Source organism: Lygodium microphyllum, chromosome 5 (genome assembly GCF_053477565.2).
Source record: "Lygodium microphyllum isolate KBCC chromosome 5, Lygodium_microphyllum_v1.1.10, whole genome shotgun sequence".
NCBI classification, from domain to species: domain Eukaryota; kingdom Viridiplantae; phylum Streptophyta; class Polypodiopsida; order Schizaeales; family Lygodiaceae; genus Lygodium; species Lygodium microphyllum.
The window spans coordinates 19,150,286-19,174,260 of NC_141139.1; the positions used below are offsets into that span (position 1 = coordinate 19,150,286).

At 46.6% G+C, this 23,975-nt stretch overlaps 1 protein-coding gene across 6 annotated transcripts in view; it reads right to left on the minus strand.

Annotated features, from left to right (window-relative positions):
* Positions 1–279: 279 nt before the first annotated feature.
* Positions 280–23,975, minus strand: part of LOC148035569 (P-loop containing nucleoside triphosphate hydrolases superfamily protein) — a 125,080-nt gene continuing 101,384 nt past the window's right edge. For all 6 annotated transcript variants that reach the window (XM_087677528.1, XM_087677529.1, XM_087677527.1 and 3 more), the window contains one exon: positions 280–1,488. The gene's annotated coding sequence lies outside the window, so the exon portion shown is untranslated. The remainder of the gene's footprint in view (positions 1,489–23,975) is intronic.

Sequence of the window (23,975 nt, forward strand, 5' to 3'; positions counted from 1 at the left end):
CGGGCAAGAGTGAAGGCACCTTGTACGATGTTAAAAAAATGATTATAGCTCCACTTGGCTAGTTAGCAAAATGGATATTGTAATGGGACGACTTGTTGAGTTGGTGGTTGAGGGTTTGGGCATCCCTCAACCACTAGTCTCAATGTAAGCCATGGCATTCAGGTAACAAAAAATCCCATCACACCTAAGACACACCAAGCACCATAAAATTTGCAGTTAGCTTCAAGAAAATGAAGCAACATAGTTTGCAATGCAAAAGCAAGCACAATAACTAGAAGAGAAAACTCCAACACAACCCACATATGCACCCTCGGTTAATATATATTGTACTGACAACTTTGAAGGTAAGAATTATACAAGAGGGAGACGACACATCAAATTGATGTTTTGTTTTCCATTCTCTTTTCCTTTACATGACCTGCCTAAGCAGGCCAACAAAAACTTACATGAAGATGGAGGCAGATGACTAGTAGGCACCCCTCCACTTCTAGAGGACGATCCTTTCTGTTTGTCATGATTTGTCTGCCAATGCTAAGCAGGTGAGGCCTGGGATAAGACGCATACAGTGCTGTCAGCATCAAAGACCCTTACTACTGTTGCTTTCAAGTTATATACACTGCCACTGCATTCTTGTTGGTTTCCGTCTTTCTCCAACAAGAAACATGTTCAACAGATTGTCCATTCCTCAGCATCCCACTTTGTTTGATGCCCATACTATCATGACACTTTGATCAGGAGATTTATGCAAACTCCTTCAAATTGCAAGCTAGAAGGTAGTTGGTTTGTACAACACAGAGAGAGAGAGAGAGAGAGAGAGAGGTGTGTGAACACAAGTACTGTCCCTTGAAGCCTGGAATTCCAAATGGAACTCTCTACGCTATCCTAGTTACTTACAATTGGGTGTGCTGGCTGAGGCAGTTGTTACATAAAGACTGAAGCCTGAACATGCTTTTTGAACAAAGCTTCCCATCAAGATTCAAGCCTGAAGACACTGTTTTCGAACGAAGCTTCTCCCACGTATCAACATTCATTTACAAGGGGATCCCCATCGGGGAGTGAACTGTTAGGCTTCTTCATGTAGTTATGGCCAAGGACGATACTAGGAGAGAGTACACAAGAACCCACCAGTCTTGGCAATACTTGACTTGCTTGTCATCATCCATATGAATGTGTGCCACTGTTCTTTGAAGCACAGCCATTGATACCTCATTATGGTTGTTACCATGCAACTGACTGCTCTGTTGAGCTAGGCACCATGGATTTCTCACTTGAGAGAGTCAACAATGAATCTCCATATAACCAAGATGGGTAAGGACTTGGAGCCTTTTATGAATCTGAAGCATCTTTGCATTTGACTGGTAGTTTCACCATTCGCTGACCCAAAAAATTACACCAGAATTCATGGACTCTTTTATGCAGATGTCAGAGACTGAAATTTCATGCTAGGCTCGAAACCACCATATGGTATTTTACAGACTGTCAAGATACCTGTAACAATGAAACAAAAAAATTTAGAAGCATGTGACATAAGAAATGGGATATTATGTGATAACTCTCAGCTGTGAACTCCTGAGGAAATAAATTACTGAGTCAACACTCGAAAATGGGAATGAATAAATGTCACTGATTGGAGGATTACTCCACCCGACACCTTACAAATGCTGCATTCATAGCACAATATTTCTTTTCCGAGGCAATAAAGTTTTGTTAAAACCCAGAGTCAATCCAGTAAAATTTATCAATGCAAAATCCAATCAAGAAGAGAGTCCCCCTTTTTCTGGGGATCAAAACAATGGCTGATTATATTTATCAAAGGAATGGAGGAAAATACAAGGGCCCAGCTGTATGACTTTAGTAGGCTCAAGAACAAATGTATCAGGGGCTGGCATCTTGCAACATGGACAACAAACTATACTTCTTCCAAGTAGTGAGGAAGGGACATATAACATCCTGATAATTGTGGGAAATCCTAGCAACATTTGATGGTGGAGCTCCAAATCTCAGCTAGAGGAATAGCCATATTGTCCTATTGCATTGTGCCTTTGATATGGATGCCAACATGTAAGGGTCTCAAAACTGTCCCAAACCTCTAGCAAGATTAGAGAGATCCAACCCCCAAGACTGGATAGCGAGGGAGAGCCACCAAATTGGTAAGACGATCCCTCCTCCGCCACGACAACAGTAGTATCCTGCTAACAAGTGTGAGGGTGGGAATCCCTTGCCATGTGATCCTAGTAACCTTGGAGGGTTGGAGCTCCAAAATTCAATTAAAGTGATGACCATTTGATATATGAAGAAAAGCGCTGAAAACACAAAAACGACTTGATGTAGATGATGGAAGCTGATCATTGGCAGCAATGGGAGGTGGGCGACAACTGTAGACCACGTAGCAACAATCACTGGGAGTTGGACATCTAGTGGAAGAGGGCTGATGGCTGAAACCTGCGAGACAAGGATGGGGCTAAATTGTGTGTAGCTTGCCTATTTATAGACATGGAAGGATCCTCCCAAATTAGGGTTTTGCATTTGGGACAAAAATTGTCCAGAAACCGCTCTGTTTAATGAAACTTTTGGTAATTCACTGATTTGGTGCTGTTTAAAAGAGCGAGTTAGAATGGAATGAATTTTTAGCTCAATAGAGTTAACCTGCAAGGTCCAAATCTTGCCATGGACGATCAAAATCCAAAACCAAGAAGGGCTCTTTGGGCCATAGTGTGGTTAAAAGTTGGTCCCACAACTCCCTATATCCTAGAGGGATCCGAAAGAGGCCTCCCAGCGGCACGGAGAGACATCAATCCCCTTCAACTATCCAAGGTGGCGTTAGAGATTGAAGACGGGCACAATTGTGCCATATGATTAAATTTGGAATGATCTTCTTGCTTCCCATCCCACATGATCAGCTTGGACACAGCCAATAATTCCATCCGAAAGGGATTAACGACCACGTGATCCTCTACAAGATGCCACTAGACCTTTGGAAGAACGAACTTCCATGAGCAAACCAATTGACTCACCAAGGAGAAAAAGGAGCAAAAGGGGGTATCAACATTAAGAACATCCAAAAGGAACCTTGAAGGGTCGTATTGCCTTGAACTAGATCCCACTCTTCCAAAAAGAAATAGGCAACAAAGACCTAGAGGTGTTGATCCTTGCACATTGCATGAAAGAGGGACCATTGAAGAGCAACCATGTGAGTGTGCACATCCAATATAGCCCCATCACCCACATGTCCACATAATGAGATAGCAAGGAGAGGACCAAGTGGGATGCTAAGGCAAAAAAAAAGGGACTCAAAGCGTAGCCTTGTCTTACTGAATGAGCAGACTCAGTGACCCCACCATTCAACATGACCCGCAAAGGGGCAACCGTGCTCACCATATGTATCAAACGAGACATATGCAGACCAAAACCCATCACATGCATAAGCTTTGCCACAAAAGACCGATCCAAATAATCAAAGGTCTTTACGAGATCCAATGGACCAATGCTTCCTACTTCGAGTTCTTTGCATCGTCAATGGCCATTTGAACATTCACTATATTGTGCAAGATATTCCTACCCTTGATAAAGCCATTACTCTGATTAGGGTGCAGAAGGTTAGGGAGCTACTTATGGAGGCAATTAGCCATAACTTTAGAAGCCATACTCTGATTAGGGTGCAGAAGGTTAGGGAGCTACTTATGGAGGCAATTAGCCATGACTTTAGAGAAGATTTTATACACAAAGCCCATCAAAGAAATGGGTCATCAATGTTTCAACATTGAGGGTGATGGACACTTTCGGAATAAGCTTAATAACCCTACCTTCCATGAAGCAAGCATAATCCTAGTCTCCCAGACTTGTTCGCACATGGCTGTCAACAGTTTCGCCAAGCTTGTAGCATAGGCTTCAAAAATTCATCGATCGAGCCATCCCTTTTTATACTTTTATCCTTGGGTAGATGTAGCAAAACATCCATAACTTTCTCCTCATAGATATCCCTATCCAAATCATCATGCATATTTGGTAACATGTGGTCTTGAACCACGGGATACAAAGCCAAGCGGGCCAAGGTGGTCTACTGAATACAAGGGGTGGAGAGCCAAGAAGATTGCGAAAGTACTCCCTACACATACGCACAATGGATTGCACTTCCGTGATCATTTGGCCCTATGTATGTTCAAGTCAAACCATACACACAATGGATGGCATATCGCAAAAGTGCTCCCTACACATATGCACAATGGATTACGGATCCATAATCATCTAGCCTTGTGCATGTTCAAGTCGAACCATATTCTCTAAAGCAAGAGAGGCATACAGGCTGCAAAAAAAAAATATGTGAATGTCATGAAGCACCTTGTAAATTCTCAGTCAAACTTTGCAACTTAGCTCGTTGATACGATCTCAATTGGAATTGCTGAATGAGATTTGTCAGCTTGTAGCTAAGCGCCACAAAAATGGATCTTCTAGTGAATCAAGTAGCAAAGAGTAGACCAAGGCCAACATTGCCGAAGTGGCTTCTTGTCGATGCCTACACAACAGTTGTAGATTGCAACAATCTTATCTAGGTATTCGACCATAAAGTGCCCTAGTTAGCCTCTCTCTCTCTCTCTCTCTCTCTCTCTCTCTCTCTCTCTCTCTCTCTCTCTCTCTCGCGCACACACACACACAAGGGAACTGAAGAAAGAGCAACGTACCAAGAAAACAGATCGTGTCGAGAAAGAACATTTGCTATCTCAATGATGTCCAACTGCCAAGCAAGAAGGCATCTCAAGCAGCTGAGATAACTCTATACTTCAAAGGTGGAGTAAAAAATGAATACACAGCGCATAGTCCATATGTGCCAACCTCCCTAGAATCACAAGAAATAGACAAAAAGTTTCATATCAAGCTGCACAAGATCCGAGAGTTGGGCTGTCCAAAAACCCTGGCCTTTGGAGACATTGATCCAACTACAATTCAAGACCAAAGAGTGGACAATAGAGATCAAGCTTTCCTTGCAATCGCACAATACAAAAAATGATGACATGAAGAAACTTCACGTGTTGCACAAAAGAAGCAATATCCATTTGAAATACCACCTCTTGAGAGTGTAAATGCAAGGGGGTGAAGTGCCAAGCAACACTTGCCAGAGAGAGACTTTATATTTCAAGGGAGTTCTATTAAGCCAGCACACCACCAAATTTCCACTAGGTGCTGCCTTTATGCATACCCCAAGTAAGGTTGCCCTTGTGAGCCAACCATTCCTTCTCATGTAAAAGCAAATGGTATATCATGTTTATTGAGGTACTGTGCCAAATGTAGCTGGAAATTTAGCATCCAATATTCTAGAGGGGCATCCTAGTTCAAAGGAGAAAAATGTTGCAAAGCCCGTAGGAAGATTGAAATGGTGTCTCGTAAATGATGATAGCCTCTAGGAACATGATAAACCTGCCAAACTATCCTAAAAGGCATGAGAGCAACACTCATGGGCAAGAGTGCATCAACAGTAGTGATCAACCCTACTCACGCCATTCTATTCAGCATTGACCTCTATTGTTGTCTGTCTTCCCATGAAAAAAGCTTTGAAAGAACCAACAATTCGTCTCTCAAAAAAGTTGCTGTGTGTGTGTGTGTGTGTGTGTGTGTGTGTGTGATATGCCTCCAGCTAATCCATGCCCCCACAAGATGCATCATTTGTAGATAGAGGGGATACTACACCCTACTCATGCCATTCTATTCAGCATTGGCCTTTGTTGTTGTCTGTCTTTCCATGAAAAACGCTTTGATACAACCAACAATTCAGCTCTCAACGAAGTTGAGCATGCACGTGCACGTGCGCGCTCACACACACACACACACACACACACTCTCTCTCTCTCTCTCTCTCTCTCTCTCTCTCTCTCTCTCTCTCTCTCATGTCACTAGTAATTAACTACTATAAGCATAAAAGATGAGTCACAAGAGAACTATGGACATGAGACCTACATATTGCATGGTGCTAATTTGCCAGTGTAGGAGATTCCTCAAGTGGCCAATATGAGTGCAGTGTGCACTCTGAAATGTGAATAAAAACGAATACATTCTGAATAGTTATGCCAAAACCCCATAAAGCACAAAAAGTGGAAAACCATCATTACATATGGCTACATAGAGTCTATCAGTATGAGCTTTCCCACAACCATTGAGCAAGAGAGAAACCAATGTTGACAGGTCTCCTCAATTGTAGTACAAAAGACACAAAAACCATTGGAAATATTGCGCCTTGAAAGAGTAACAACTCACTAGCATTCTCTAAACAAAGGCTTTGCATTTGAAGAGGGTTATATTAAGCAGCGCAAACCACCATCACCGTGGATTTCCACCAAGCTTTGCCTTTGTGGAGGCCCCAAAGGGACTTGCCCTTATCCATCAACCCTTCTTGATCATCAAAAAGCAAATGATATATCTGATTGGTAGATGCATGCTCTGAGACCAATCATGCATTAATTTTCCAACCCTACCAAGGGCTATCCACATCTAAGTAAGGAAAGGATTGCCAAACACCACTCGACAGCAAATATCAAATACTAAATACCAAACTTTTCTCATCACTTGACAAGACAAACCAATGACAAGAAGTTTCTTTCCATGTTGTACAAAAGATGCAACAACAATTCCTGATACTGTGTTTTCAAATGGCAAATGCAAGGGGTAAAGTGCCAATCAACATTTGCCAAAGAAAAACTTCGTATTTAAAGGCAATTATATTAAGCTTGTCCACCATCACCACAGATTTCCACCACATAATGCTTTTATGAAGACCCCAAGTGCGGTTTCCCCTTCTCTCTCTCTCTCTCTCTCTCTCTCTCTCTCTCTCTCTCTCTCTCTCTCTCCCCCCTTGTAATAGGTAATTTGATTAATTACAAAAAAATACAATACTACATGATTACAAGATGCATGATGGCTCTAGGTCATCGTACATAAACTCGATTTATAGAAAATCGAAAAACTTAAAACACTACAAAAGTCACGATAAAGAAGCACCAGAGATTGCAATATGCCAAGGGACCAAGTCCTCCCTAGAAAGTAGATCAGTGTGCCGAAAAAGGTCAAGCTACCAATGTTGAAGACCTTTCTACTTGGCGAGGCCAGGTTGCACCCCAAACACGGAATCAAAAGCAAAAGCATTCCAAGTTGTCTAAAGTTGCTAGTAGCCCTAGAAAACAGAGTTATGGAGATAGAATCGTCATATGTCAACCATATCCCAATCAAAGGTGTGTAATGATATGCCAACCACATCCCACCAAATAGCTGCTAATAGGGACCAAATTTCATTGCCAAAGGGCATGAAAGAAATGGTGGCAAGAAGTTTCTGAATTAGCAAGGCAGAAAAAAAAAGTGCCATTTGAGATTCGGTGTTTTGCAACTTGTGTGGCGAGAGGCAACCTACTAACCATGACACACCAAAGGAAGACTTCACCTTTGTATGGGGTCTTATTAAACCAACCCTCCATGATAGTCATTTTCCACCAATGCCAAGCTTTGTGTAGGCCCCAGACACTATTGGCCTTAGTGACCAACCAATAGTGGTCCCTAATTACAAGATGGTATACTTGATTAGCTAAAGCCTTCTTTGCTCGAGTCAACCTGCAAGGTCCCAATCCTGCCAAGGTCGATCAAGAACGAGGGAGGAAGGGCTCTCTAGGCTGCAGTGCCATCAAAAGGTGGTCCCACAAGTCCCTATAACCTCGAGGGATGCAAAACAACCTCTTAGCGGTGCACAAAGACATCAATCCTCGACCAGTCACCAGAGTGGCATCACAAACTGAAGATAAGCCTAGTTGTGCCATGCAATTAAATCTAGGGTGAGCCTCTTACTTTACATCCCACAAAATCAGCTTAGATATTGCTAGCAATTCCATTTGAAAAGAGTTAGCAACCAAATGATCCTCCATAGGGTGCCATTGGGCCTTTTAAAGGATCAACTTCCATGAGCAGTTGAGCTGGGCAAGCAAAAAGAAAGAGGATAAGACAAAAGGAATGTCACCTTTAAGAATCTACCACCACAAGCCACCAATGCTCATGTTATCATGAACCATGTCCCGCTCTTCCAAAAAAAACTGGGAAACAAAGACCCAAGGGTATCGATCAATGCACATGGCATAAAAGAAATACCACCAAACAGCAGCCATGTGAGTGCACATCCAAAATAGCCCCACCACCCATACTTTTAGGAGTGCAAGCATGGCTCCAAGAGATCCATGAGTCAAAGTATGGAGCTCTGGGTTCGTAATATCGATCTTTGGCATGACTACATCTAGTGGTCCAAAAGCACCAAGCAATGATGCTAGCTATGAGCTCCCATTAGTCAATGCCCTTGAGTCCACATTGGCTTTAAAAAATCCAATATGGCGATCTTGCTCAAGAGATGACCCGAAATGAGATAGACATGGCTTCAAGATTCTTGGTGGCATGTGCTGAATTCCACAAGGCCCAATCTTTTCTCCTTTCTCATTTGATTGCATCCTAGCAAGAGATTTTGTGTTTCACAGTTTGGGGCCCTCCTAATCTTCATAAGGAGAAGAATTCGCTGCAAGGAGAAGTGTTGGCTATCTCCAAGTTGTTGAACTAGCCTGATAAAGACTTACAGCGAGATAATTTTAATTGGATGGCTCGCTTGCGTTTGCAAACAGTCCATGATGGTGTCATTCCTAGGCAACCCCCTATTTATTCTTTTCGGCACATTTGTCAATATCTTCGGGTGCCTCCTCATGGCTATCATGACATTTGGTCGTCCTTACACGAGTAGCTTCTGAGGTACTCTCCATTGACTGCTTTACAACCCTCATCTCCTTGGCAGGATTGGATATTCGAGGTCAAGAGATGGTCAGCTAATCATATCTATCATCAAATGGTCGAGGTCAAGAGATGGGTCATTGAAAAGGCCAATAAAATATGGCATATTTGGGATAGCAAAAAGAAGTGGCATGAAAGATTTGTCCAACTCTGGAAGTCTAACATTCCTCATTAGGGTAAAGTTTTCATATGGAGGTTGCTTATTGGGGGTCTTCCAACTGGGGACGTGTTGCATGCTCGCAAGATCTCCCATGGTCGTGTATTTTGCACTACATGCGATGAGACATTGCTTCATCTCTTCGTCTCTTGCCCTATTGCTCGATAGATTTGGAGTATTGTTTCCCATGTGTGATCCTCAGTGATTCAATAGCGGATATCAACTCATTCGTGGATTATGGGAAGGATGCCTTCTATGTCCACCGTGCAATTAGACCATTCTTGCCTTTTCCATTTACTTAGATGGACAACTCTGTGGCATATTTAGCATACTCATAATGCCTTCATTTTGTATTTTACCTCAGGTATCCATGGTTATGTGGCCCATGTTCGTGGTTTATTCTTATAGCAGATCTCCTCTATGGTTTCAACTGACTTGGTTCTTCCTAACATTGTTGCTTCTTGGCTAGATATTATTCCCTCCACTTCGTTTGTTCTTTCTTTGTTATATTTGTGTGCTATGATCTTAGAGACCTTTTGGCTTGATTTGTGTTTGTTTTATTTTTCTTAGTTGACTTGATGGTATGATGTAAATATTGCAATTTAATTCAATTATCTTCAAGAAAAGAGAGAGAGAGAGAGAGAGAGAGGATTGATAAGTTACTTGAGCCCATGCGTATTGGTTTCAACAAAGTATGGGTGCTCTATCCTATCCGATTGGTGGAGCAACCATTAAAAAATGGGGATTATCAATATCCTTGTCTCTTGCCCGCTTGGTACATACTTTCTACGAGCGGTGGATGTCGATACAAGAGGAAGAAGAACCACAAGCTCCTTTATGTATCAGCACATACAACATCATTGATGTAATTGATTTGTTTACTTCAAAATTCTCAAATATATTGATTCTAACTTCATTATGCGTGGTCTTGTAGGTTGGTGCACAAAATGATGTGCAAGTTGTCATAGACAACACCTCTAATTGTGCCTCTATGGGATGAAAACTTGAGATTGAGTTTCCGTCCATAGCATGGATACCATACACCACACATTGCCTAGATCTTCTTATGGAAGATATAGGCAAGTTGGAGTGGGTGAAAAGGATTGTGGATAACACTTGCACAATCGTCACTTTCATTAACAGCAAGGTCCAAGTTCTTGCAATTTATTGCCCATACTCGGACTTGAAGCTAAAGAACCCTTCAAAGACATACTTTGCAGCCATGTGGCTTCTCCTTAAGTGTCTCTACAATGTTTGCAATAAGCTCCAAAAGACAGTTGTGTCCAGCGAGTTCAAGGAGTGGATTGAAGGAGAGTCCTTATTTAGTCAAGTAGAAGCAAAGCCATTCAACGGCTTTGCTTGAAGGAAGAAATTTCGAGTACTGTGAGGGGCATTGTCATTGCCGTCACTCCCATATACAAGGTGCTTCGCATAACTGACATGGATGGGTCTACTATTGGCCTCCTCTATCATCTTATTACGGAGGTAATAGCAGAGATACAAGCATCAACCATTTTGGATGAGGAAACTTTTTCCTCATGGTAATCACTTTTTTTTTTGTTGGGAATTTTTATCATGATCTAAAGTTCTTCTAATCTTCTACACTCTTTCTCTGTCTGTCTTGTTCTCTCAATCTATTTGTCTATGCAAGGTTACATAACCTAAAGGTGCTCCCTCTTTCTCCATGTTTATTACCTATCTCTCTCTCCATCTCTGTTGTTTTTGTGGGACTGCACATCTAGTCATGGCAAGGTTGTAGCAACACATCTGTCTATTCTTACGTGCTACAGGGATTCCAAGACACGCATCAAACAAGCGTGCTCCCACAACAATCTCTATGTCGGAGCTTTTAGCTGTGGTCTGCAATTCTGTTGCTCTCTTTTTCATAAAGTAGTTTGAATAATGTATAGAAATATTTACATCATGCCTTCTAGCCAACCATGCACAATCATAGCCTTTCCAGGAATACGTCAGGCCTTCAAGCCAACAATACAAGAAGGGAATAGCTATCACAAAGCCAAAAGGCAAACAAAAGAATACAACACGCGAACAAAAACTCTCTAACAAGCTATCCAGCAGCAATCCACAAGAATGAGGGAAGGGGATCAAGAGGACGAGATGGTACAACAAGGGTGGAGTGACCAATGTCCATGCATGGAGCAGCCAACTCTCCAATAATGAGGCCAGCTGAAATCATACAAAAAATCGGCCATAACAGCAAGCCTCGCACTTGACCTACATGGCCATGGATACCCAAGGCGGAATCAAATATAAAGGCATTTCTAGTCCACCAAATGTGCCAAAAGAGCAGTCCATTGCATGAAGTGAAAGAGACAAGGATGATAAAACTGCAACCTAGCCAAGGAAGGCATCTTGCCAAGGACCCAAGAATGCACTGGCATTCTTTGACCTATGAGTGAGGTCCACACTCTAGAAATGAAGTCCCAGACCTGTCTGGCAATCGGGCAAGAAATAAAAAGATGAACCGGTGTGTCATCACAAGTAGTGCAAAAGATACACTTGCCCGAGGATATCTTTATCTCCCGTGGGGACACCCTCATTGAGAAGCCTCCAAAGGAAAACTTTCCCTTGATAGTGAAGTTTTGACTTCCATAAGTGAAGTAGGTGATCGATCCCTCCACTTGACCGCACTGTCATGCACCTTCCCTTAATAGGGAAGCGCTCTCTCTCTCTCTCTCTCTCTCTCTCTCTCTCTCTCTCTCTCTCTCTCTCTCTCTCTCTCTCTCTCTCTCTCTTTTTCGTAAAAGGTAATTGTATTAATTACGAAAAAAAAATACAAGATTACTTGATTACAAGATACATGACGACAATGCAAGTCATCATGCGACGAGGTGCTAAGTACTACAAGTTACAATTTCATGGCAAGGATGCGGAGGAAATTGCCATATGCCAAGGACGGAAGTCCTCCGTAGAGAGCAAATCAAAACGATGGAGAAGAGCTAACTGCCAATACAAGAGGCCCTTAAGCCTCCCAATATGTCGCTGAACATTATGGGCTGAGTCAAACAGAAAAGCATTCCGAATGGTCCAGTTATGCCAACAGCCCCAGTATCGAAGAAAGTGATACATGAGCTTCATGTGTGGCTGTGCGGGAGAAGGGTATTTGGGCTGGCCCAAAACCCAATCAAAGGGGCGCAGTGTGATACCAACCACCCCTCGCCAAACGGCCGACAAAAATAACCAGACCTTCTTAGCGACGGGGCAGGAAATAAATCGGTGGCGAGCGGTTTCCATAGTAGTGGTGCAAAAGAAACAGGTGCCATTGGAGATTCGTCGCTTGGAAAGAGCCGAAGCAAGCGGAAGACCCCCAATGATCACTCTCCAAAGAAAGACTTTATATTTAAAGGGTGTCTTGTTGACCCAGCCCTCCATCACAGTGACCTTCCACCAGGAGCGGGATTTACGCAATCCCCATAAAGCATTCGCTTTAGTAACTAGCCATTGATTATCTTTAATCAGGAGATGATACACTTGATTAGCAGAAGCTTTGCTCAAAGGCAGCCGGCCTTGTAGGTCCCAATCCTGCCAGGGATGATCCAAAGCAAGAGCAGGAAAGGGTTGTCTGTTCTGGAGCACTGTCACGAGCTGTTCCCATAAAGGCCTATATCCACGAGGGATCCGGAAAATCCTCCTAGCAGTACGAAAGGAGATAAGCACATTGCGACTGGCAAGGGTGGCATCCGCAACTGAAGACAAGCCCAACCGTGCCATCCGGTTGAATTGTGGTCTAAGCTCATGTTTACCTTCCCACGAAAGTAGACGCGAGACTGCCAGTAATTCCAATTGAAAAGAGTTAGTAGCCAGGCGATCCTCCGTTGGGTGCCACTGAGCCTTTCGAAGGACGTGTTTCCAGGAACACACCAAATGGGTAAGCAGCGATGAAGAAGAACTGGAAAACCGCGAATCCGCATTAAGAACGTGCCACCAAGAACTCCGGAGTCGGGTATTGCCATGCCGAAGCCCATGACCCTCAAGGAAAGAACGGGCGATAGCGACCCACGGATGATGATCATCCGAGCACATGGCGCGGAAAAGGGACCAACGGAGTGCCTACATGTGGGTGTGGGTATCTAAAATAGCTCCGCCACCCATGCTTTTGGGGGTGCACGCATGCGACCACGAGATCCAGGAAATACCTGCCTTCAAAGAGTCCTTCTTCCAGAGCATGAAGCGAATAGACTGAGTGAGAGCATTCAGAGTCGTAGGAGTCCAGGGCAACAATGGCAAGAAATATGTGATCATTGGCAACATAATTATCTGGGCTACTTTGAGGCGGACATGAAAAGGCCAGGCCTGAGACTTCCAGTACATAAACTTGGCCATCATCTTCTGAGAAATCCACTGCAGAAACTGCTTTGGGGGAACATCAACCCCCAATGGGTATCCAAGATGCCTGACAATGGAACCTCGAGGAACAACCAGACCTTGCCAGTCCAAGGACTGCAAGTCCGACTCCGTGCAGCTTAGAATGGCTGATTTGAGTGGATTGATACGAAGGCCTGACGCCTGGCCAAAGAGACCCCAAACATCCAATGCTTTTCGAAGGTTATCCTTGTCCGCACGCAAAACCATAAAAGTATCATCCGCCAGGGATTGGCTAATGAAATGTTGCCCTGTAGGAAGCGACAGTCCGGCCAGCTGGGAAGAGGCGGCCATATGTGATAACATGGAAAGAACTGGATGTGTCGCAAGGGCAAAGAATAAAGGGCTCAAAGGGCACCCCTGTCTGACAGAACGGGCAAGGACAAAAGGCTCAGTAACACCTCCGTTCAGCATGACTCGCGAAGACGCCGCAGCACTAATGGTGTAGATCAGACGAGACATCCGAGCACCAAAGCCCATAGCGGACATGAGGTCAGCAACAAAAGACCAATCCAGATAGTCAAAAGCCTTTTCCAGGTCCAGTTGAATCAACACCACCTCCTGATTAGAATGCCGGGCATAATCAATGGCCAATTGGGCATTCAAAACATTGTGTAGAATATTTCGGCCCTTAATGAAACCGTACTGGAGAGGGTGCACAAGGGCAGGGAGATGCTTATGGAGCCGATTCGCCATTACTTTGGAAAAGATTTTGTACATGGAACCCATCAAAGAAATGGGGCGCCAGTGTGTCAACTTAGATGGCGAAGGAACTTTTGGAAGTAGTTTAATAAGTCCTTGTTTCCATGAGGGAGGCATGATCCCCGTTTCCCACACCTGCTGAAACAGAGCCTGCAATGGTTTCGCCAGTTGGGTAGCGAAAGCTTCAAAGAACTCATTGGTGAGACCATCCCAACCCGGACTTTTATCTTTGGGCAAGTGTAACAAAACATCCATAACCTCTGCTTCACCAATATCTGACTCCAGAGTAGCTTGCATGTCCTGGGGTAACTGATTGCGGACCAGGTCATAAAAGACCGAACGGGCCTGAGTAATTTGGGCGGAAGGAGGAGAAGCGGAACCGAGAAGGTCATGGAAATAATTCCTGCACATATGCACAATAGTCTATGGATCCAGGATAAGGTGGCCTTGTGCATCCTCGAGTCTGGTCAAATTCTCTCGAGCAGGAGAGGCATGGAGGGCTCGAAAGAACTTGTGGGTCTGACATGCACTATCTTGCAAAGTCTCTGTTAGATGTTGCAATTTGGCCTGCTAATACGATTTTAACTGGAATTCTTTAACAAGATCGGCCACCCGCAGGGCCAGTGCAAGCAGAAATGCATCATCCGGAGTGTCCATCAGCAGAGAGCGAACCAAAAGCAGCAGGTCCTCCGCTGCCTGTCGACGGCGCCGACAAAGAGAGGCATGATAGATCCCATATTGCCGAGCAACCCGCTGCACATTACAGAGCAATCGGTCAAATGACGCAGTGCCCTAAGAGGAAAAGTCCAAGGAGAATCTGTCAAGCATTTGCTGCATATAGCCCTGAAAAATTGTATGCTTTAAGTAGGAGGAGTTGAAACGCAAAGGGAGTCTCTCCAGAAATTGCTTGAAGGGGGCAATGGGTTGTGCAAGCAACTCGAACTGCAGAGGGAAATGGTCCGACAAGACATATTGCTGCAACACTTTTATTTCGAGCATCTCAGGCAGAAAATCATCATTCTGCATGATATATATGCGGTCCAACCGCGACCATGTTGTGGCATACTGGGCCGAATGGAAAGTAAAGCCTGGAGAAGACGGGTGTAGCCAGGACCAAAGATCTTGCTTAAGAACAGCAAGAGCCAAGTCGTGCCACATACGACATTCCGGCGCATCCATGACCGAGTGCTCCGATGTAGACTGGGAAGAATCAACACACATATTGAAATCCCCCATGAAGAAGCCGCGTCTGCCAAGTGACAAGGAAGTCTGCAAAGTCTGCCAAAGCTCCCGGCGAGATAACGAATCATTCGGAGCATAGAGGCCAAGTAACCATAGGATTTCCCCTTCGAATAAGATTTCGACCACCAAAAAGCGGCCATGAACATCATTTTTAATAAGAACCGGCTGATATTTGGCATGTACAATCATGAGCACACCCGAATAATGCATGGCCTGTGTTCCTGCATAGAACAAACGAAAGCCATGGCAATCCACAACTTTACCGGCGTCACTGTGACTCTTGTGCTCAACAGCACACAGGACATCCCACTGATTCTCATACAATGCAGTCCACATGGCATGTTGCTTGTGGCGAGAACAAATTCCTCGCACATTCCACGTGGCTATTTTCATGTGTATACAAAACACAATCAGGTACGAGGCACAGCTTGCCTCGATTTGACTTTGTCGGCGAGAATGTCCAGGACTCCCTCATCCAAGAAATCTGCCAACACCGCAAAAGAGTTCTGAGGACCAGATTTGGAAGTTGAGGGCATATCGGCTTGCTTGGGGTTGGAACGTGGGTAACGACGGTCCCACGGAGTAATGACGTTGCCTCTGGTATCAAAAGCCAGCTGTGCAGGTGGACCCTTGAGACGATCCGAATACATTTTCCTGGCGGGTTGGTGGCGGGGAGCTGAAGAAACCATAGCAGGAGCAGAGCGCTCTGACGACATCATTTCCTTCCTGCGCATATATGTTCGCATGGAATCGTGTGAGGTAGAAGGCCCAGTACTCTCCATGCCAGCACCAATCCTGTTGCCTTTTTTGGCGCGTACTTCAACCCAATCAGTAGCACAGGAATCCAGACCCGAAACCTGTTGTTTACCTTTGGCCAGAACGTGGGGCGGGTGGGTAGGATCCAACGGCGGGGCATCACACACCATATCTTCCATGGGCGGAGCAACATGAGCTGTATCTGAAACGTGTTGTTGCTCGGGGCATTCAGCCATAAAGTGCCCCAACTGTCCACAGGAAAAGCAATGGCCAGCAAAATTGCCCCATTTCAAACGAAAGTGTAACGGATGCATGCCGGAGCAATTGAAGCGTAACCATGCAGGCCGTTTCCGTGCAGTATCCCATAACATGCACAAGCGGTTGCGATTCACAGCCCTGAGACTGGGAGGGACCAGAACCGTGCCCACAGCGGCCATAGCATCCTTTAATAGTGGCCAATAAACAGCCGGACAATTCTCCACTTCTACCCACACAGGGCATTCACGTTGCAGGAGGCGCTGGAAATCTGCCATCGGGCGCCATGGAACCACATGAACCAACCGACGATCAAAAAACAAAGGCAGTTTAGACAGAAGAGCAGCACGGTGCGTCTCTGTTTTCAAGAGGACCTCGAAAAAACCCCGGGATCCAACAAAAATCTCTTCAACACATTCCCCTTGTAGCAGACTCTGCAGCCATTGGCGAATACGGGAAAGCAGCGGAATGCGACCGGTGAAGAAGAGTATCACCGCGCGATCATAAAATACCGAAAAGGAGCGTAGGACAGTTTTTGGCTCGACGGTAGCTTCCAGAACATCGTCTGGAGCAGAGGCAGAGAAGGCTTCCTGGTTGTGTTGAACATATTCACCAAGCAGAGTGTTGGCAAATTCCAACAGATGCTCCCAGTCCACCTCCTGAGAGTCCACCGGATCAGAAGCAACCTGCGCATAGGAACGATCGGGAGTAACGCCTATCTCTTCCGGGGTGTGCTTGGTACGTTTGCCCGCAGGCTGGATGTCAGGACCCGGGGGCAATTCTTCAGTGCACGGAACCATATCCTCGGGTTCCTCAGCATCAGAGTCCGGGCCAAGTGCTGCCACCGTTTGGTCTAGGAAATCCAGATCCAAACCAGCCATCGTGTATGACAAACTGATCTCACAGAAGGACTGACTGACACACACTCTCTCTCTCTCTCTCTTTCTGTGTACAGAGCAGAGGGCACGCGATTCCGGACGCTGCCTCTCTGACGAGGTTTAGGGTTTCACAGGAGCTGGGAAAACAGGGCGTCTGGACAGCTCCGGGAGCAGGCGCGACAGTCAGCAACAGATGTCGACTTGTAAAGGGGCTGAAATCTGGCAAGGCGCACCTCTGCAGGATGTGCGGGCGGAGCTGGGGCAGGGGGGCACTCGGGCGAGGCGTTTTCGACGGGGTCTTCTGGCGACAGCGGCGGGACCTGCAGGAGACGGCGGCAGGACCTGCAAGCGACGGGACCTGCAGGCGGGACGACGGGGCCTGCTGCGGGACGACGGGACCTGCGGCGGGACCTACAGACGAGGGCAACGGGGCCTGCAGGCGAGGGCGGCGGGGCCTGCAGGCGAGGGCGATGGCGAACCTCTCTCTTTTTTTTTCGTAAAAGGTAATTGTATTAATTACGAAAAAAATACAAGATTACTTCATTACAAGATACATGACGACAATGAAAGTCATCATGTGAAGGGGAGCTAAGTACTACAAGTTACAATTTCATGGCAAGGATGCGGAGGAAATTGCCATATGCCACGGACGGAAGTCCTCCGTAGATAGCAAATCAGAACGATGGAGAAGATCTAACTGCCAATACAAGAGGCCCTTAAGCCTCACAATATGCCGCTGAACATTATGGGCGGAGTCAAACAGAAAAGCATTCCGAATGGTCCAGTTATGCCAACAGCCCCAGTATCGAAGAAAGTGATACATGAGCTTCATATGTGGCTGTGCGGGAGTAGGGTATTTGGGCTGGCCCAAAACCCACTCAAAGGGGCGCAGTGTGATACCAACCACCCCTCGCCAAACGGCCGACAAAAATAACCAGACTTTCTTAGCGACGGGGCAGGAAATAAATCGGTGGCGGGCGGATTCCATAGTAGTGGTGCAAAAGAAACAGGTGCCATTGGAGATTCGTCGCTTGGAAAGAGCCGAAGCAAGCGGAAGACCCCCAACTATCACTCGCCAAAGAAAGACTTTGTATTTAAAGGGTGTCTTGTTGACCCAGCCCTCCATCACAGTGACCCTCCACCACGAGCGGGATTTACACAATCCCCATAAAGCATTTGCTTTAGTAACTAGCCATTGATTATCTTTAATCAGGAGATGATACACTTGATTAGCAGAAGCTTTGCTCAAGGGCAGCCGGCCTTGTAGGTCCCAATCCTGCCAGGGATGATCCAAAGCAAGAGCAGGAAAGGGTTGTCTGTTCTGGAGCACCGTCACAAGCTGTTCCCATAAAGGCCTATATCCACGAGGGATCCGGAAAATCCTCCTAGCAGTACGAAACGAGATAGGCACATTGCGACTAGCAAGGGTGGCATCTGCAACTGAAGACAAGCACAAACGTGCCATCCGGTTGAATTGTGGTCTAAGCTCGTGTTTGCCTTCCCACGAAAGTAGACGCGAGACTGCCAGTAATTCCAATTGAAAAGAGTTAGTAGCCAGGCGATCCTCCGTTGGGTGCCACTGAGCCTTTCGAAGGACGTGTTTCCAGGAACACACCAAATGAGTAAGCAGCGATGAAGAAGAACTGGAAAACCGTGAATCCGCATTAAGAACGTGCCACCAAGAACTCCGGAGTCGGGTATTGCCATGCCGAAGCCCATGAGCCTCAAGGAAAGAACGGGCGATAGCGACCCACGGATGATGATCATCCGAGCACATGGCGCGGAAAAGGGACCAACGGAGTGCCTGCATGTGAGTTTGGGCATCTAAAATAGCTCCGCCACCCATGCTTTTGGGGGTGCACGCATGCGACCACGAGATCCAGGAAATGCCTGCATGCAATGAGTCCTTCTTCCAAAGCATGAAGCGAATAGACTGAGTGAGAGCATTCAGAGTCGTAGGAGTCCAGGGCAACAATGGCAAGAAATATGTGATCATTGGTAACATAATTATCTGGGCTATTTTGAGGCGAACATGAAAAGGACAGGCCTGAGACTTCCAGTACATAAACTTGGCGACCATCTTCTGAGAAATCCACTGCAGAAGCTGCTTTGGGGGAACATCAACACCCAATGGGTATCCAAGATGCCTGACAATGGAACCTCGAGGAACAACCAGACCCTGCCAGTCCAAGGACTGCAAATCCGACTCCGTGCAGCTTAAAATGGCTGATTTGAGCGGATTGATACGAAGGCCTGACGCCTGGCCAAAGAGACCCCAAACATCCAATGCTTTTCGAAGGTTATCCTTGTCTGCACGCAGAATCATAAAAGTATCATCCGCCAGGGACTGGCTAATGAAATGTTGTCCTGTAGGAAGCGACAGTCCGGCCAGCTGGGAAGAGGCGGCCATATGTGATAACATGGAAAGAACTGGATGTGTCGCAAGGGCAAAGAATAAAGGGCTCAAAGGACACCCCTATCTGACAGAACGGGCAAGGACAAATGGTTCAGTAACACCTCCATTCAGCATGACTCGTGAAGACGCCGCAGCACTGATGGTGTAGATCAGACTAGACATCCGAGCACCAAAGCCCATAGCGGACATAAGGTCAGCAACAAAAGACCAATCCAGATAGTCAAAAGCCTTTTCCAGGTCCAGTTGAATCAACACCATCTCCTGATTAGAATGCCGGGCATAATCAATGGCCAATTGGGCATTCAAAACATTGTGTAGGATATTTCGGCCTTTAATGAAACCGTACTGGAGAGGGTGCACAAGGGCAGGGAGATGCTTATGGAGCCGATTCGCCATTACTTTGGAAAAGATTTTGTACATGGAACCCATCAAAGAAATGGGGCGCCAATGTGTCAACTTAGATGGCAAAGGAACTTTTGGAAGCAGTTTAATAAGTCCTTGTTTCCATGAGGGAGGCATGATCCCTGTTTCCCACACCTGCTGAAACAGAGCCTGCAATGGTTTCGCCAGTTGGGTAGCGAAAGCTTCAAAGAACTCATTGGTGAGACCATCCCAACCCGGACTTTTATCTTTGGGCAAGTGTAACAAAACATCCATAACCTCCGCTTCACCAATATCTGACTCCAGAGTAGCTTGCATGTCCTGCGGTAGCTGATTGCGGACCAGGTCATAAAAGACCGAACGGGCCTGAGTAATTTGGGCCAAAGGAGGAGAAGCGGAACCGAGAAGGTCACGGAAATAACTTCTGCACATATGCACAATAGTGTGTGGATCCAGGATAAGGTGGCCTTGTGCATCCTCGAGTCTGGTCAAATTCTCTCGAGCAGGAGAGGCATGGAGAGCTCAAAAGAACTTATGAGTCTGACATGCAGTATCTTGCAAAGTCTCTGTTAGATGTTGCAATTTGGCCTGCTCGTACGATTTTAATTGGAATTCTTTAACAAGATCAGCCACCCGCAGGGCCAGTGCAAGCAGAAATGCATCATCCGGAGTGTCCGTCAGCAGGGAGCGAACCAAAAGCAGCAGGTCCTCTGCTGCCTGTCGACGGCGGCGAGAAAGAGAGGCATGATAGATCCCATATTGCCGAGCAACCCGCTGCACATTAGAGAGCAATCGGTCAAATGACGCAGTACCCTGAGAGGAAAAGTCCAAGGAGAATCTGTCAAGCAATTGCTGCATATAGCCCTGAAAAATTGTATGCTTTAAGTAAGAGGAGTTGAAACGCAAAGGGAGTCTCTCCAGAAATTGCTTGAAGGGGGCAATGGGTTGTGCAAGCAACTCGAACTGCAGAGGGAAATGGTCCGACAAGACATATTGCTGCAACACCTTTATTTCGAGCATCTCCGGCAGAAAATCATCATTGTGCATGATATATATGCGGTCCAACCGCGACCATGTTGTGGCATACTGGGCCGAATGGAAAGTAAAGCCTGGAGCAGACGGGTGTAGCCAGGACCAAAGATCTTGCTTAAGAACAGCAAGAGCCAAGTCGTGCCACATACGACTTTCCGGCGTATCCATGACCGAGTGCTCCGATGTAGACTCGGAAGAATCAACACACATATTGAAATCCCCCATGAAGAAGCCGCGTCTACCAAGTGACAAGGAAGTCTGCAAAGTCTGCCAAAGCTCCCGGCGAGATAACGAATCATTCGGAGCATAGAGGCCAAGTAACCATAGGATTTCCCCTTCGAATAAGATTTCAACCACCAAAAAGCGGCCATGAACATCATTTTTAATAAGAACCGGCTGATATTTGGCATGTACAATCATGAGCACACCCGAATAATGCATGGCCTGTGTTCCCGCATAGAACAAACGAAAGCCATGGCAATCCACCACTTTACCGGCGTCACTGTGACTCTTGTGCTCAACAGCACACAGGACATCCCACTGGTTCTCATACAATGCAGTCCACATGGCATGTTGCTTGTGTCGAGAACAAATTCCTCGCACATTCCACGTGGCTATTTTCATGTGTATACAAAACACACTCAGGTACGAGGCACAGCTTGCCTCGATTTGACTTTGTTGGCGAGAATGTCCAGGACTCCCTCATCCAAGAAATCTGCCAACACCGCAAAAGAGTTCTGAGGACCAGATTTGGAAGTTGACGGCATATCAGCTTGCTTGGGGTTGGAACGTGGGTAACAGCGGTCCCACGGGGTAATGACGTTGCCTCGAGTATCAAAAGCCAGCTGTGCAGGTGGACCCTTGAGACGATCCGAATACATTTTCCTGGCGGGCTGATGACGAGGAGCTGAAGAAACCATCGCAGGAGCAGGGCGCTCAGACGCCATCATTTCCTTCCTGTGCATATATGTTCGCATGGAATCGTGTGAAGTAGTAGGCTCAGTACTGTCCATGCTAGCACCAATCCTATTGCCTTTTTTGGCACGGACTTCAACCCAATCAGTAGCACGGGAGTCCTGACCCGAAACCTGTTGTTTACCTTTGGCCAGGACGTGGGGCGGGTGGGTAAGATCCAGCGACGGAGCATCACACACCATATCTTCCATGGGCGGAGCAACATGAGCTGTATCTGAAACGTGTTGTTGCTCGGGGCATTCAGCCATAAAGTGCCCCAACTGTCCACAGGAAAAGCAATGGCCAGCAAAATTGCCCCATTTCAAACGAAAGTGTAACGGATGCATACCATGGCAATTGAGGCGTAACCATGCAGGCCGTTTCCGTGCGGTATCCCATAACATGCACAAGCGGTTGCGATTCACCGCCCTGAGACTGGGAGGGACCAGAACCGTACCCACAGCGGCCATAGCATCCTTTAATAGCGGCCAATAAACAGCCGGACAATTCTCCACTTCTACCCACACAGGGCATTCACGTTGCAGGAGGCGCTGGAAATCTGCCATCGGGCGCCATGGAACCACATGAACCAACCGGCGATCAAAAAACAAAGGCAATTTAGACAGAAGCGCAGCACGGTGCATCTCTGTTTTCAAGAGGACCTCAAAAAAACCCCGGGATCCAACAAAAATCTCTTCCACACATTCCCCTTGTAACAGACTCTGCAGCCATTGGCGAATACGGGACAACAGCGGGATGCGACCAGTGAAGAAGAGTATCACCGCGCGATCATAGAATACCGAAAAGGAGCGTAGGATAGTTTTTGGCTCGACGGTAGCTTCCAGAACATCGTCTGGATCAGAGGCAGAGAAGGCTTCCTGGTTATGTTGAACATATTCACCAAGCAGAGTGTTGGCAAATTCCAACAGATGCTCCCAGTCCACCTCCTGAGAGTCCACCGGATCCGAAGTGACCTGCGCATAGGAACGATCCGGAGTAACGCCTATCTCTTCCGGGGTGTGCTTGGTACGTTTGCCCGCAGGCTGGATGTCAGGACCCGGGGGCAATTCTTCAGTGCACGGAACCATATCCTCGGGTTCCTCAGCATCAGAGTCCGGGCCAAGTGCTGCCACCGTTTGATCTATGAAATCCAGATCCAAACCAGCCATCGTGTATGACGAACTGATCTCACAGAAGGCCTGACCGACACTCTCTCTCTCACTCTCTCTCTCGCTCTCTCTCTCTGTGTATAGAGCAGAGGGCACGCGATCCCGGACGCTGCCTCTCTGACGAAGGTCAGGTTCAGGGTTTTCACAAGAACTGGGCGCCTCTGCACGAAAGGAGGAGCACACGCAGGCGGCGCCTCGAGCCGCAGCAGAGGTGAAGTTGACAGGGCGGCTTCAGATGATTCAGCGAGACAGGCAGGGGCGGATCCGCTGACTCACGGCCTCAGGGGCAGGCTGCCGTGGCTAGGGCGGCAGAAACAGGGCGGCGGGACGGCTCCGTGAGCAGGCGCGACCGTCAACCAGAGGCGGCGATGTAGCCCTCGACGATGGACAGCGCGACCTACCAACGAACAGAGGCTGGGCGGGCGCGAACGAGGGGTGGCGTCTGGCAGGGCGTCAGGCGGCGACAGCGCAGACCACAGGGCGCGCCAGATCATTCGATGGCAGGGCGGGACGACGCGGGAGCACCATCGCGACCTCTCTCTCTCTCTCTCTCTCTCTCTCTCTCTCTCTCTCTCTCTCTCTCCTCTCTGGCGAACCTCTCTCTCTCTCTCTCTCTCTCTCTCTCTCTCTCTCTCTCTCTCGTGAAGATAATTGAATTAAGTAGCAATATCTACATCAGACCATCTGGTCAGCTAAGAAAAAAACAGACACAAATGAAAGGCTACCATGACTCTAACACACAAATATCACACAAAAAGGACAGCTGGTGTGGAGCAAACAATATCCAGCCAGCGAGCAACAATGTCAGGAAGAACCAAATCAGTTGAAACCATAGAGAAGATCTGCCATAA